This window comes from Tamandua tetradactyla, chromosome 15 (assembly GCF_023851605.1).
Source record: "Tamandua tetradactyla isolate mTamTet1 chromosome 15, mTamTet1.pri, whole genome shotgun sequence".
In the NCBI taxonomy this organism is placed as follows: Eukaryota; Metazoa; Chordata; class Mammalia; order Pilosa; family Myrmecophagidae; genus Tamandua; species Tamandua tetradactyla.
The window spans coordinates 66737127-66752346 of record NC_135341.1 but is presented as its reverse complement, the minus strand read 5'-3'; the positions used below and the strand labels follow the sequence as shown (position 1 = coordinate 66752346).

Sequence of the window (15220 nt, the reverse complement as noted above, 5' to 3'; positions counted from 1 at the left end):
GTAACCCAGACCCTGGGACCCACAGATGGGGTGGTCTTCCACCAGAGGCAGGACAGCTGCTGAGGAAGGAGCCACTGTTCTGGGGAATCCATCCTGGCCCCTTTGTGAACACAAAGCAAGGAAAGATCACTGGTCACCTTGCTGCCAATGCTGGACAACCATAACAGCCCAGGGACTTCTGGGCAGGGGTAGGGAGTGGCGAGAGGGTGCAGTGCCAGGATTAGCCACAGGCTCAGCAGAGCTCCCCCTGCCATGGAAGTCAGAAGTGAGCACTGCCTGGAAGATGGTGGCACTGCTGACCCAGTGAAAGCTGCCCGTTACCAAAAGTGCTGCTCTAAGGGGAAACCCTACCTACCTGCAGGCCAGGTCTGGTGGATATAACAGAAGGGGGCCACCAGGTACCTCTTTCACAAGGACAAGGGTCCATTCAAGGTGGAAAAGGGAGTTGAGCAGACACTGATCACCTGTAGCCCATATTCTTTTGTGTGTGAGTGCAATATGTGTTCAGATTTTTTAAAATGTGGTTTCCCAGGTTCCCTGGCAGCTCAGGCTGCCCATGTGATACAACACTGGGCAGTAGGCCATATGACAAAGTCCCTAAGGAGGGCTGCCCTTTAAGAAAAAAGGCCTTCATCCCTTTTCCTTCTTCCTGCCCGGAAAGTAAGACTTGGGGCTGGTGGAGCAGTCACCTTGTAAGCAGGAGGCAGCATGCACAGGGACAAAAATCACTCCCAAGGGAGAGCAACAGACTGTGGGGCCTCAACAGCACCACGGGGCCTGCACCTGCATCGAGACCTGCAGCAGCACCAGCTCGGCAGGGCTGCCCGGCCCAGGAGAGCCTTTAATTTATCTGCTGTTTATCAGAATCAAATGCTGCCGCCTACACTGCAGGCAGAGTATGAGCTCAGGGTGCTGCCCAAGGCCAGCAGCCTCCTAGGGTTTGTCCTGTGCCCCATGGCTGGCTGAGCAGTGGAATCTGGGAGCAGGGAGGAGGAGGGGGGAACTGGCGCGTCACAGAAGGGATGTAACTGCTCCTGCTCCTGCAGGGAAAAGCCCCCAGTTTGTTGCAAGTCTGTTCCAGGCTTAATTTTTGGGCGCTCACAGGGTGAAAGGCAGGAGAGGAAGAGGGGAAGGGAAGAAATTATCGCAAAAAAAAAAAAGTTCTCGCTGTATTCTGATATCTGTTCTAAATAATGTGCATATTAACCTATGTGATCGTTATCACACACCTATGACATAGGTTTTATTATTAGTCTCATTTTGTAGATGAAGATATTGAGGTACATGGGGATTAACAGACTTACCCAAAGTCAAAGAGATGGTCTTTGGGGATTTGAACCTAGGTAGTCTAACTACAGAATCTAGTTTGACCATCACACAATGCTATCTTTGCCCCCAAAAGAAAAGCTGAACTATTTGAATGATATAACCCCTAAAGGAAGAGATGATCAGGCCCAACTCCTTATATTAAGGAGAAGGAAACAGGAGCCAAGAGGTTAAAGATCCTTACTCAGTATCATGTAGCTCAGATTACAATTCATTTTAGTTTTATTCATTGTCAGTCAATGAATGACAAACATTCATTGTCAATCAAATTAATCATTTTGCTTTTAATGCTTCCCAAAGAGAAAATCAAAAGCTTTAAACCCAACCTCTCAGCCTTCCAGGAATTTTATCTAAACTGTTCTAAAGCCAACATGGGACCTAAGTGACAGGATGCCAAGGAGTCTCCCAGGCCAGGTAAAGCATCTTGATGGATTGTCTCTCAGGTGTCTGGGAAGCAACACTGTGTCAAGAAGCCATTTAACAGAAAAACAGACAAGGAGTTCAGAGAAAGGGAATCCAGGGGACTATTAGTATATAATGAAGTTCAGACAAAAATGGTAGAATAAGACACTCAGGGGTGCAGTTCCCCCACAGAATCTTTGAACAACTAGCAAAAACCAGCGGAGCCTTCTTCCTCAAAACTCTAGAAAATAGTTAAAGGGTTGCAGTAACTGGGTGAGTACTAAATCAGGGGAACACAGCTTTAAAAAAAGCAGGGAGGCCTTGCCTCTCTCAAGATGGTAATGTGAGAAGCTTCAGGACTCGGTCCTCAGACAGAAGCTTCAAATAACCAGCAAAAACATCTTTCTAAAAGTTCCAGAAAACACTTAATGGATGGAAGTAACAGGGCAAGCACCAAGTCAAGAAAAAGGCCACTTAAAAGTGATAATGTGTTGAGGCTCTATAGCTAGCTTCTCCCTTATCCCTTCACTGGTTTGGCATGGAGCCAGACCACCCTCTCATTTGCAGATACCTGGTCCTTGTTCCAGGAGGGGCAGCATAACCTTCAGGAATATATAGGGTGCATTATGTTTGGCTCAATCTCTGGTGGTAGCCTGAGGAACTTACTGTCCCAGGGTATAGAAGGTGGCTCACAGAACTCTCCTATAGAATGCTGTGAGAAACAGTCAAGTCAAACTGCCTGGGGCAAGGGTTTACTGGCTGTAAGACAGTGAGTGCTCAGAGCCCTGAGAAACTGTTTCCTAGGGAAGAGGGGACATTTATATTGAGGTAAATAGAGTAATTCCTAGGGTTGTAGCAGGCAGGCCTTCCCCTCTTTCAGGGCGCAGCTGCGCTCTCTGTGGAAAATCCCCAAACCCCCTCTCCTTACAGGCAAGCAAGATAAGGCACACTTCCTGGTATAGAAACCCCCTCCCCTAGCCTTCAGGAACTGGTAAAAATGCACATAGGCAAAAGAAGACATTCCTGGGGTGGGGGCCCCTCAATCGTTCAGCTCTGGGCCATTCTCAACTTAAATCAGCCAAATGTGTACCTTGTCTTTAACATATTGTACAGTCTGTAAAAGCTAAGGTTGCCTTTTGTTCGGGGCTCAGACTTTTGAGGTGACTCAGCTGGGCCCTTGTGTGCACGAGCTAATAAAACCTGCTTCCTGAAACTGCGGATCTTTAGTCTCAGCCTGTTCTAACTTCATGGAACCTTCCTGGAGGCCTGCAGCCTCGTTCCTGGTTTTCGCGCTACATTTCTGGGGGCTCATCCGGGATATGAGGCAGATGTACTGTCACCTCCCTCGCCCACGGCGGTGGCAGCGCCCTGACTGGACACCCGACGGAATCCAGTGCTGGCAGCGGGGCATTTCCCCGTCTCTCGGATTCCTGAACTCCCTGGATGGGGCGCCTGTCACCGCCAGGGCGGCAATGGATCCGGGACAGTTTCTGGAACCAGGTTTCTGGGAGCACTGCCCGTCTGTCTGGTAAGCACCTGGTTGCATCAGTTTCAGCCCACTCATAAAAGGCTAGGGGGGCCTGAGTGGAAGGGGAGCATGATCAACTCCCAAACTACCTGAGTACCCGTCTCCAGTTGGAGGACCAGGGAAAACGGAAGTCTTCAGGTTCGGTTCTGGAAAGGGCGGTGCGGGGGGGAGTGCTGGAATGTGTGTGTGTGTGTGTGTGTGTGTGTGTGTGTGGAATTGTGTGATGGAAAGGAAGTCCTGGGCTGCGCACCAGGCCATGAGTGAGTTTGGATTCTGCAAGTTTGTGGCAAGCCTCTTATGGCTCAGGGTGAGCAACCCTGAAAGGGGGTGGGGGGCTGGCTGGGGGTTTAGATTCCCAATGTCCCCATGGGGGGGCAGCCAGTCTGAAGGAAGTGACAGTTTATTCAAAACCCTTTGCTGCTTGTCTGCAAGCCCTCCCACTACTCACTGGTGCCGCAGATGTGAGAGGTGAAGTCAGTAAGACACAGTTGAAATGCATGAGTTCTAATTTTGAAAAAAGGCTTTCACTAATGACTGGGGAATCAAGCTGACCCCTGACTGACTTAGGAAACTGTGTGAATTAAAGTGGACCACTTTAGGAAGAATAAAAAGAAGAAATTTTCTTATATTACAGCTTATCATTACTCTGTCTCATAAAGTAAATCTTACACATTTCAGGGTAAAAGGAAAACATCTATGTAAGGGTTTTAAAATTGACTTCATGAAAAAATCTGTTCTGTATGTACAATTAAAGTTGCCATTATGTAACCTTGGTAAAACAAACAGAACAGCTAAAATGTGCACTCTAGCTGGGAGGACTGGCTATCCTCTCAGAAGGAGGTGTACTTTAATAAAAATATCTAGGTCCCAGGAAGCTCCTCTTGGTCCCTAGCCAGTTCCCAGAGGACCCAACTGGGCCTAGTCAAACAAACTAATTGGAATTTGGCCACTACTATGTGAAGTTATCATAAAAAAGAGTAAAAAAGAAAAAATCTTATGAGAAAAGGACAGTACTTCATCAAAATCTTGTGCTTTGCTATGTATCCTAACTAAGGAAACTCTGAATGCTGTCCCCAAAATTGCTATGGATTTTTACTGAAAGTTATAATGTTGCTTCTGAAATTCTCCAGTACTTCTCTTCATGTGGTAATGCCATCTTACCTGGTGATGTAACTATGCTCTATTTTTAAAGACTTCTAGTTGCTATCTTTTAATTATTTTCTTTACTTACTTTCCTAACAAAATCTATTTTTATGAAACTGAAGTCAGTGTTGTCTGCGAATCCGAACCTATAAATTAAATGGCCCCAAATATCACGTTGTCTTTATGCACAAAATTGGCACTGGGAGCAGGATTTGGATTTCAGAATGGCTTCATAGTAATAGAGATAATTGAGACAAGCTTTAAAAATTTATGCAGAAACTGTGGAATATGTTCTTCTAAATATTGTGATGCTTTATTAGGACCATACTTGATAAATTGAAAGTTGCTGTTTTCTTATCTTTTTGTATGCAGAATTGTTTTAAATTTAAATATTTTGTCTCCCTGGGTTATACTTTCTGGTGCTTTAAGACATTTGGGCATTTTTATGTCAGTAGGCCCTCTTCACAGTTTACTTAAAGTGAATTAACAGTAAGCCATGGGCTTTTAACATAGATTAGGAAATAATGTCATTTTTTTTTTAGGGAAAAATATCCTCTAAGCTCAAAATAAAAAAACCAAGAAATCCCAGGATGGGATAATTTACCTTATTCCTCACTTGCAGAGGAATGAACAAAATGCACAGGACCCTGTAAAAATTGGGAAAATAAAATAAAACAGGAAAAGCCTATGAAAAGGAATTGGTAGAGTTACAGGAAAAACTGTAAATATTGCAGGATCAAAATTTTGTTTTTGAAGAAAATGTTTTAATTATCAATCAATAGCTGAGAGGGCCACAGTCCATATAACCCAATATAAATGTAAAAAAAAATAAGGTAAAATTAACAAAGGAAAAGTACATATGGTACTAGCCACTGCCACTGTGATTAGAACCCTGATAAGTAGGATGTTAATGTATAAAATAAAGCAGATAATAGAAATATTTTTAAATAAAAAGGTTTGTCAGGAAAGAAAAAAATATATATTAATTATCTGGATGGTCAAAATTGCTGATGTGGGGGCTGAAGGAGTGGTATTGGATTATGCAGATTGTATAAAATTTATAAAAATTGGCACCAACCCCATCATATAGACTGCTTTTTAAAAATTTAATCGGCAAGCTGGAAAAAGTTCTATCTTTCTGGCATTGGTTGTGCAAAGGTGTAATAAGAAATGCCCTGCTGACACTGTGGCTACAAAACAATCAACTCTGGTATACTCCATAAAATGGCAGAGCTGGGAAACATGGGAGACTGGAATACAGGGAAAGGAAAAGCCAAAATGAACAAACAATAAAAATTTTTATATGTTAGAATTTCAGTTGTGCATTAACTGGAGTGTTTTGGGTATTGAACATTATTCTAACAAGTTTAATTTTCATAATAACTGTGTATAATGAAATGTTTGCTTGAAGTGGTGACTTAAGTTTGAAGGATATAAAGGATATCTTTTTTTTTTTTTTTTTTTTTTTTGCTGAGAGGAAAACAGTAGTTTTGTCCTAACATGAAGTAATTGGCCGTTGCAGAATGAAAAATGTTGGACAATGTCTGAATGAATATAATAAGTATCAAAGGTTTGTAGAGGGGAAATTATGGTCAAAGTTAAGAACAGTTCTAAATGAACTAAAAGAAGAAGTATTAAAATGGTATCCAAACTCTTTAGCATCTCCCCTCCCTTACCTGAGGTCAAACCAGGAAACATGGTATGGGTAAAAAGCTGAAGAGGAAAAACAAATTAAAAAAAGAGGCTCCCTCCAGTCTTAATAGAAAGGTCCTTACTATGTTGTTTTAGTAATTCCAACAGCTGTCAAGGCCGTGAGGAGGAGCATCCTATAAATTCACCACTCTCAGGTCAAAAGGGCCACTTCAGACCACCCCTGAGATGCACCATCCTCCGGGAGCCACTGTGCCCTTCTCCATTGCAGCTGAGATGAGCTGACCAGCCCGCGACTGAGGCCAGAGTGACCGTCATTGCCCTGCTCTAGCTCACCAGAAGCAGCTAGTCAATGCAGGGCCGAAGCCTGAGGAGACCTCTGAGCCCTGCCTCAGTCACCCCGGAAGCTGACTGATCTACACAGGGCCGAAAATTAGAAAATCAACACATGGACATCCTGGCCTGCCGGGTCTGTGGACTGTCTTTTCTTGTTCTTTTATATTTGTCTTTCATTTAGCAGTTTTAGCCCCCCTGGAAATAGGTCTCCTGGAGTTCTTCCTGAAAACCAACTTTAATTTGATGGAATCCCTCTTACCTGGGTAACTTCCCCCTTCCTAGCTGCTGCTCAGTGTGTGTGTCTACACTAATGTAAAAAAAAGTTTTTAGGGTAAAAAGTAAGCCACTGTTTATAAGAGTTAAGAGCTTGATGTTTAACCCCAAGCTTGCAGACACAGGTATATGAGGAAATGCAGACTTGGGATTTCAGGATCTGGAACTACAGTAGAAGCTGAGATATGCAGATAAAGCACAATCAGGTGTGGAAAAGACTTGCTTAAGGGAAATTAACATCCTAGCCTTAGAAATATTTACCTCCCGGAACTTGTTTTTGCATTGCATAGCTTTTGCATGCAAACAACCTTTATTATCTTTCTTGCTAGTAAATAATTTTGTACTTGGTTAAAAATATGCACCAGTATACTATAATCCCACCTCACCAGGTTCAATAATGCTGTTTTCGTTACTCTAGGGTGGCAAAACTGAGAAGGCCTCCTGGGAGCTGGTGCTATATCTCTTGCCCAAAAGTTATGAGCTAAGTCTTCACTGAAGAAAAAGAAAAAATATGGGCTCCCAAAAGCATGTAACCAAAGCTAATGCCCCATGAGCAGGTGAAAAAAAAACCCAAAGCAGGTACTGGGCATAGAGGCCAGGGGGCATAGGCTGTCAAAGAGACAGATCAGACCCTCTCAGGGGTTGTTACTGCTCCCTCACTTGCACACCTCATACCACCCTGCTTGGCCCCGGAAGATGGCTGGCTAGCCAAAGACGGGTAAGATTCCTCAGGGGAGGAACAACCTAAGACAGGCACAGTCCAAAGGGGCCATCAGGAGAAAACCTGAGGCCAACAGAGGGAGAACACAGACCTTTATCCCCCTAAATTCACTGGGGCCTGAACCCTGCATGGCTACATTGTTTCCCAGGCCCAGCTCAGATCAGAACATACCAACACCTGCAGCAAATAAATAAAAATGAAATATAGGTGATGCTATAACCCCTCCCTAAAAGTTGGGGTAAGCATCAAAGGGGGGAAATGTAGCAGGCAGGCCTTTCTATCTTTCTGATTTAGCTGTGTTCTCTGTGGAAAATCCCCAAACTCCCTCTCCTTGCAGGCAAGCAAGATAAGGCACATTTCCTGGTATAGAAACCTCCTCCCCTAGCCTTCAGGAACTGGTAAAGATGCATGTAGGCAAAAGAAGGCATTCTTGGGGTGGGGCCCCTCAACGGTTCTCAACTTAAATCAGCCAATTGTGTACCTTGTCTTTAACATATTGTACAGTCTATAAAGGCTAAGGTTGCCTTTTGTTCGGGGCTCAGACTTTTGAGGTGACTCAGCTGGGCCCTCATGTGCATGAGCTAATAAAACCTGCTTCCTGAAACTACGGATCCTTAGTCTCAGCCTGTTCTAACTTCGCGGAATGTTCCTGGAGGCCTGCAGCCTCGTTCCTGGTTTTCGTGCTACAGGGTCACATGAGCATATCCAAGACAAGATTGCATGTGCGGAAAGGAAAAGAGAGGCCCTTACACTTTGGCCTGGAACTATTCTCCAAACTAATTGTATAGATAAATTGTGAAGGAGAGCGCTCATACAAATCAATCTGCAAGTACTGGGATAGACCTTTTTTTCCCTCCTCTCTCTCTTTTATTTTTTTATTCGAGACTGTCATTCAAGGAAAGCTCTTGCCATAGTGCTAGCTAGACACAAGCTAGTACAACGAACAGATGCTTCAGAGTCTAAATTTCAGCAATAACACATTAAAATATCAAAATGTCCAGGTTTCAAAAAAAGATTAAAAAAACATACAAAGGAACAGGAAGGCATGGCCCAGGCAAAGGGGATTAAAGCATTAGAAACTATCAATGAGGTAGATCAGACCTGGTACATTCCAGACAAAGACTTAAAAAGAATAGTCTTAAATATGTTCAAAGAGCTTAAGGAAAACATGGAAAAGAACTAAAGGAAATCAGGAAAATGAAAGATGAATGCAAAAATATAATCAGTAGAAAGATGGAAATTAAGAAAAGGAATGAAACAGAGCTAAAGAGCTCTAGTATCAGAAATGTAATATTCCCTAGAGGGCTCAACAGCAGATAGGAGCTGGCAGAAGAAAGAATCAATAAAAGTGAATATAAAACAATTGAAATCATCCAGTGTGAGGAACAAAAGAGGAAAGAATAAAGAAAAAGGAACAGGCCCTGAGGAACTTATGGGACACCATCAAGTATAATGATATCCACTCGTGAGAGTCCCAAAATGAGAAGAAAGAAGGAGGCAAAGAGAATATTCAAAGTAACAGTGAATGAAAAGTCCCCAAATTTAACAAAAGCCATGAATATATACATCCAAGTTGCTCAACTAATGCCAAACAGGAAAAACAAAAACATATCCACACCATGTCACGTTATAACCAAACTGTAAAGTGCTAAGCATAAAGAAAAAATTCTGAAAGTTATAAGAGAGAAGAAATATGTTACATAAAGAGAGCCTCAGTAAGATTAAATGCTGAGTCCTCATTGGAAACCACAGAGGCAAAAAAGGCAGAGGGAAGACATATTTAAAGTGATAAAAGCAAACACTTGTCAGACAAGAATTCTGTATCCAGGATAAATGTTTTTCAAAAGGTGGGTGATGGTGGCACAGTGGCAGAGTTCTCGCCTGCCATGCCAGAGACCTGGGTTTGATTCTCAGTGCCTGACCTTGTTAAAAAAAAAAAAGGGAGAGGGGGATTAAGATATTCCCAGATAAACAAATGCTGAGGGCCTTCATTACCACTGGATCAACCATGCAAAAATGCTAAAGGAAGTTCTGCAGGTTGAAAGGAAAGGACACTAGACGATTAACTGAATCCACATAAAGTAATAAAGATCTCAGGTAAAGATAACAATATGGTAAATATAAATACCAATATTATTGTAATTTTGATTTGTAACTCCACTTTTTACTTCCTATAGGATCTAAAAGGCAAATGCACAAATTATAATCACAAATCAATGATTTTGGACCCATAATGTATAAATGTGTCATTTGTGACAAGAACTACATAAAATTGGGGGACAGGAGAGTATAGGGATATAGATTATGTACACTATTGAAGTTAAGTTAGTATCAGAGCAAATGAAATTGCTATAGATTTAGGATGTTAATTTAAGCCCCAGGGTAGCCATAAAGAAATTATCAGGAATATACAAATTTATAGAGACAGGAAATAGAATATAGGTTACCAGGGGTAGGGGAAAGGGGCAACAGGGAGTTAATGCAAAATAAGTAGAGGGTTTCTGTCTGGGATAAAGGGAAAGCTATAGAAATGGATGGTGGTGAGGGTACAGCTATACTGTGAGTGCAATAAATTCCACTGAAAGGTAGGGTTGAGGGGGGTTAGGATAGGAAGACTTATGTTATATATATGTTTCCACAATTAAAAAAGAAAGAAGAAATAGAAACAAAAGAGATAATGACAACGAAATGCAATACATGACATTGCATGGGATCTAAAAAATGGAGGAGAAAAGGCTCAAAAGGATATTATTGGATATTATAAGAAAAAATTGTGATAGTGAATGTAAGTTTTATACCAAAGTTAAATTTCTTGGACTTGATAATTGTACTTAAGGTGATTACATAAGTGAATATTCTTGTTTGTAGTAAATTGAAGTATTATGTATTCAAGAGTATAATAGAGGGGCGGGCCGCGGTGGCTCAGCGGGCAAAGTGCTTGCCTGCTATGCCGGAGGACCTCGGTTCGATTCCCGGCCCCAGCCCATGTAACAAAAACGGAGAAACAGAATACAATAAAACAAGAAAATGTTTAAAAATGTTTCCCTTTCTTCCTTCCTTCCTTCCTTCTATCCTTCCTTCCTTCTCTCTGTCTTTCCTTTAAAAAAAAAAAAAAAGAGTATAATAGATGTGACCTGCCCTCAAATGTTCAGGAGACAGACAGATGATTAACAGATAGGATGTTATGGCAAAAGTAAGAAAATGTTGTAATTGTTGGATCTAGGTATCTGGGGAGCTGGGGCATATTTGAGCTGTCTGTATAGGGTTTGAATTATTTTTGCAATTGTCCCATAAGTTTGAAATTATTTCAAAATAAAAAGCTAAAAAAACAAAACTGGCAAGAAAACCTCATGGCACCCTTGCTGGCCCCTCCTGTGTCCCTTTCCCAGTGTGGTGAGGAGCCAGCCTGTGCTTTCATTTTCATTGTAGGTCCCTGGCCTTGTTCTGGAGGGAGCAGAGTAATCTCAAAATTTCAAAATATTGAAATATAATCTCCATGTACCTACTGAGGTGCCTGTAATTTGGTACAATTCTGGGTAGCAGTTATGAAAGACTAATCTAGGAAACTCCTCTCTGTCTCACACCTCCAGAACTTGCCCTGCATGCAGAAGTAGCTTGAGGACAGCTAAAGTGGAATAAGAAACAATTAATTCAAAGCAGACCGAAACAAAAGATTACCATATTTGGGCATAGGATACAGCTTTGGGGTAGGGGTGAAAAAATTCCCTATTTCACAAACAATAGAGGGGACATTTAGATTCCTGAAAATAAGGAATTTGTAAGATCACAAGTGAGAGAGCACACACCCAGGACACAAATCAGGCTTAGAAAAGACATAGAGGACCCTGAACTTCACATTCACCTTACACTGATTTCCTTGATAGGAAGGCTAGACTATGAAGCAGATGACCAGCCAACATAGACAACTTGCAAAAACTGTGAAAGATGCTTTTTTGCATTGGTTTGTCTTTGTTAGCTCTTGGCACTCAAGAAAATCTCTGTCATATCACAAACTGAATGCAAAGTTAAGGAATAAATAGCTCAGGGATTAAATCTCAGGGTTTACACTTTAAAATATTGAAATATATAGTGCACAACAAAAAAATTAATTATAGGACAAACAGACAGGAAATGATGGCCCATCCAAAGGAACAAAATAAAAACTCAAAAAACTCAGAAGCCATCAACATACTGGACAAAGACTTTAAACTAAAAAAAAAAAAAAAGATAATCTTCAATATACTCAGGGAGATTAAGGAAAATACAGAGAAAAAACTAAGGGATAGCAGGAAAATGATGCATGAACAATATGAGAAGCTCAATAAGCAGACAGAAACTTTTCAATCTTTTGTTTTTTGCATGGGCAGGTACCTGGAGACAAACCAGGGTATCCTGCATGGCAGGCGAGAACTCTGCCTGCTGAACCACCATGGCCCGCTGGGAGACAGAAACTTTAAAAAAAGAACAAAACATCAATACTGGAGTTGAAGAACAAAATAACGGAAATGAAAAATTCCTTGAAGAGATTCAATAGCCCATTGGAGCTGGCAGAAAAAAGAATCAGTAAACTCAAAGACATGATAATTGAAATGATTCAGGCTGAGGAACAGAATTAAAAAAAAATTTTTTTTTTTTAAAGTAAACAGAGCTCTGAGACTGACAGGACAACATCCAGTGGACCAATACATTATGGGAACTTCAGGAGGCGAAGAAAGAGAGAAAGGGGAAAAATGAGTAATTAAGGAAATAATGGCATAGAACTTCCTAAATTTAAAGAAAGGTATTAATACATTCATTCAAGAAGCCCAACAAACCCAAACAGGATAAAGTTGAGGAGAGCCAAGCTCAGAAACATAGTAGTCAAACTGTTGAATGCCATGGGCAAGGAGATAGTTCTGAAAGCTGTAGGAGAAAAGCAACGTGTTATGTACAAGGATGCTGTAATAAGATGGTGTCAATTTCCAATTAGAAATCACAGAGACAAAAAGGCAGTGGGATGAGGTATTCAAAGTGCTGAAAGCAAATAATTATCATCCAAGAATTTTATATGCGGCAAGACTGTTTTTCAAAAATGAGGGAGATAGTAAGACCTTCCCAGATAAATAGAAGCTGAGTTCTTTCCTATTGGACCTGTAGTACAAACAATGCTAAAGGGACTTTTCAGAAGAAAAGGAGAGGACACCAGATAATGAACTGAAGTAACATAAAGAAATCAAGACCTATGTAATGTAACCATATGGATAATTTAAAAAGCCAGTAATGCTGTATTCTATTTTGGTATGCAACTACATTTTTTACTTCTTAAAGTTTCTAAAATACAAGAGCATAAAAATAGTAAAAAAAAAACTTTAGTTTTGGACTTACAACGCTTAAAGATATAATTTATAACAAATTTATAGCAGTACAACAAAAGTGTGGGGGTGGGGTAGGCTATAGAACAGTGCATATGCTATTGGAGTGGAGTTGATATCAAATGAACACGACTATAACATGACTGTTATAGATTTAGGATGTTAAAGTAAAGCCCCATGATAAGCACAAAGAGAATATCTGGAAAATATATGCAGAAAGAAATGAGAAAGAACTCAAAATGATATACTACCAAAAATCAAATGAATATGAAAGTAAGCATTAATTGAAGAACTGAAGGACAAAAAAAGATAGATTTACAAAGACAAAACAGAAAAATGGCAGAAGAAAGTCCTTCATTATTAGTAGTTACTTTACATATCAAAGGATTAAATTCTCCATTTAAAAGGCAGAGATAGGCAGAAAGAATAAAAAAGCATGACACAACTATAAACTGTTCATAAGAGACTTGCCTCAAATTAAAAGACACAAGTAGGCTGAAGGTTTTTAAAGGAAAAAACCCAAGTACACTGTAACCCACAGAGAGCCTGGGTAGCTATACTAATGTCAGATAAAAGAGACTTTAAGTCAAAAACTTAAATGGACAAAGAAGGTAACCAAGCATTGATAAAGGGGTTGGTTTAACAAGAAGATATAACTATTATAAACCCATATGCACATAAATTGGCAAAGGCCCAAATATATCAAGCAAACATTCACAGATTTGAAGAGAGAAATAGTTCTAAATTAATATTAGGAGAATTCAATACATCACTTTCAATAATGGGTCAACTACCTAGGCAGAGGGCCAATAAGGAATTGGAAGATTTGAATGAAACTATAAACCAACAAGAACTAATATCTATATATCTATATATAGACATAGAACACTTAACCCAACAGCAGAAGAATGCACATTATTTTCCAGTGTACATGGCCCATTCTCCAGAACAGACCATATGTTAGGTTACAAAACAATTTCAATAATTTACAATACTGAAGTCATGCAATATATCTTCTCTGAACACAATGGAATCAAGCTAGAAATAAATAACAGGAGAACTGAAAAATTCACAAATATGTGGAAATCAAACATACACTCTTTAAAAAACAATGTTCAAAGAAGAAATCACAGGGGATATTCACAGAGGTGAATAAAAACAAAAACACAAGGTACAAAAATGTATGGAATACAGCAAAGGCAGTGCTCACAGGGAAATTAACAGCTCTAAATGTGTACGTTAAAATAGAAGAAAGATCTCAAATCAGACACCTAACCTCACAACTGGAGGATCTAGAAAAAGAAGAGCAAACTAAACCAAAAGCAAGTAGAAGGAAGGAATTAACAAAGATTAGAGTGGAAATCACTGAAACAGAGAATTAAAAAAAAAAACCTAAACCCTAAAAGTTTGTTTTGAAAAGATCAAAATAAATTGCAAACCTTCAGCTAGAACAAAGAAAAACAGAGAGATGACATAAATAAAATCAGAAATGAAAGGGGGGCATTACTATTGACCTGTAAGAGGATACTATAAACAACTGCATACCAACAAATTATATAACCTAGATAAATGGACTAATTCCTAGAAACACAAACTACCTCCACTGACTCAGGAGAAAAACAGAACATCTCAATTGACCAGTAACAAAATATTGAATCAGTAAACAAAAGCCTCCCAAACAAACAAAAGCCTCCCAAACAAACTAAAGCCCAGGACTAGATTGTTTTCAGGTGAATTTTACCCAACATTCCAAGTAGCATTAACACTAATCCTCCTCAAACTCTTCCAGAAAAATTGATGAGGAGGGAACACTCCATAATTCATTTGATGAGGACAATATCATCCTAACACCAAAGTCAGATAAATATACCACAAGAAAAGAAAATTACATACCAATACCTGTTACAAATATAAATGAAAAAGTTCTTAAAACATTACTAACTAACCAAATCCAACTGCACATTAAAGGGATTATATGCTATTGAGGTGGTTTGAAACTGTATATACCCCATAAAATCATGCTCTGAAATCAAATCCATTCCTGTGAGTGTAGACCTATTTTAAGTAGGTTTTCATGAGGTTAACAGTTAAGTCATGGCCCATGGTGGGTCAACTCTTACTGGAGTCCTTTATAAAAGAATGAAATTTAGACAAAGAGAGAGAAAGTTATAAGCAAGAAGCCAAAAGCAACAAAACCTGGAAAAGAAGGGAGAAACCAGAAGATGCCTTTCCATGTGACAGAGTACAGGATCACTGACAGTCAGTCTTCAGAAGAATGTATCATCTTGAGGAAGACTTAATTTGGACATTTTCATGGACTCAAAACTGTAAGTTCATAAGCTGTATTAGTTTGCTAAAGTTGCAAGAATGCAATATATCAGAAATGGAATGGCTTTTATAAAGGGAATTTATCACATTACAAGTTTACAGCTTTAAGGTTAGAAAAAATGTCTAAACTAAGGTATCCAGTAAAAGATTAATTGACTCAAG

General features: G+C 40.0%; 1 protein-coding gene and 1 long non-coding RNA gene across 4 annotated transcripts in view; one reads left to right on the top strand and one right to left on the bottom strand.

Moving 5' to 3' along the window:
• ZNF385D (zinc finger protein 385D) overlaps nt 1–15220 on the bottom strand; it is a 332722-nt gene that overhangs the window by 239678 nt on the left and 77824 nt on the right. The window lies entirely within an intron of this gene.
• LOC143657520 (uncharacterized) overlaps nt 2445–15220 on the top strand; it is a 31359-nt gene continuing 18583 nt past the window's right edge. Inside the window, exon 1 of the long non-coding RNA XR_013162885.1 lies at nt 2445–2556. This is a non-coding gene — a long non-coding RNA (uncharacterized LOC143657520). The remainder of the gene's footprint in view (nt 2557–15220) is intronic.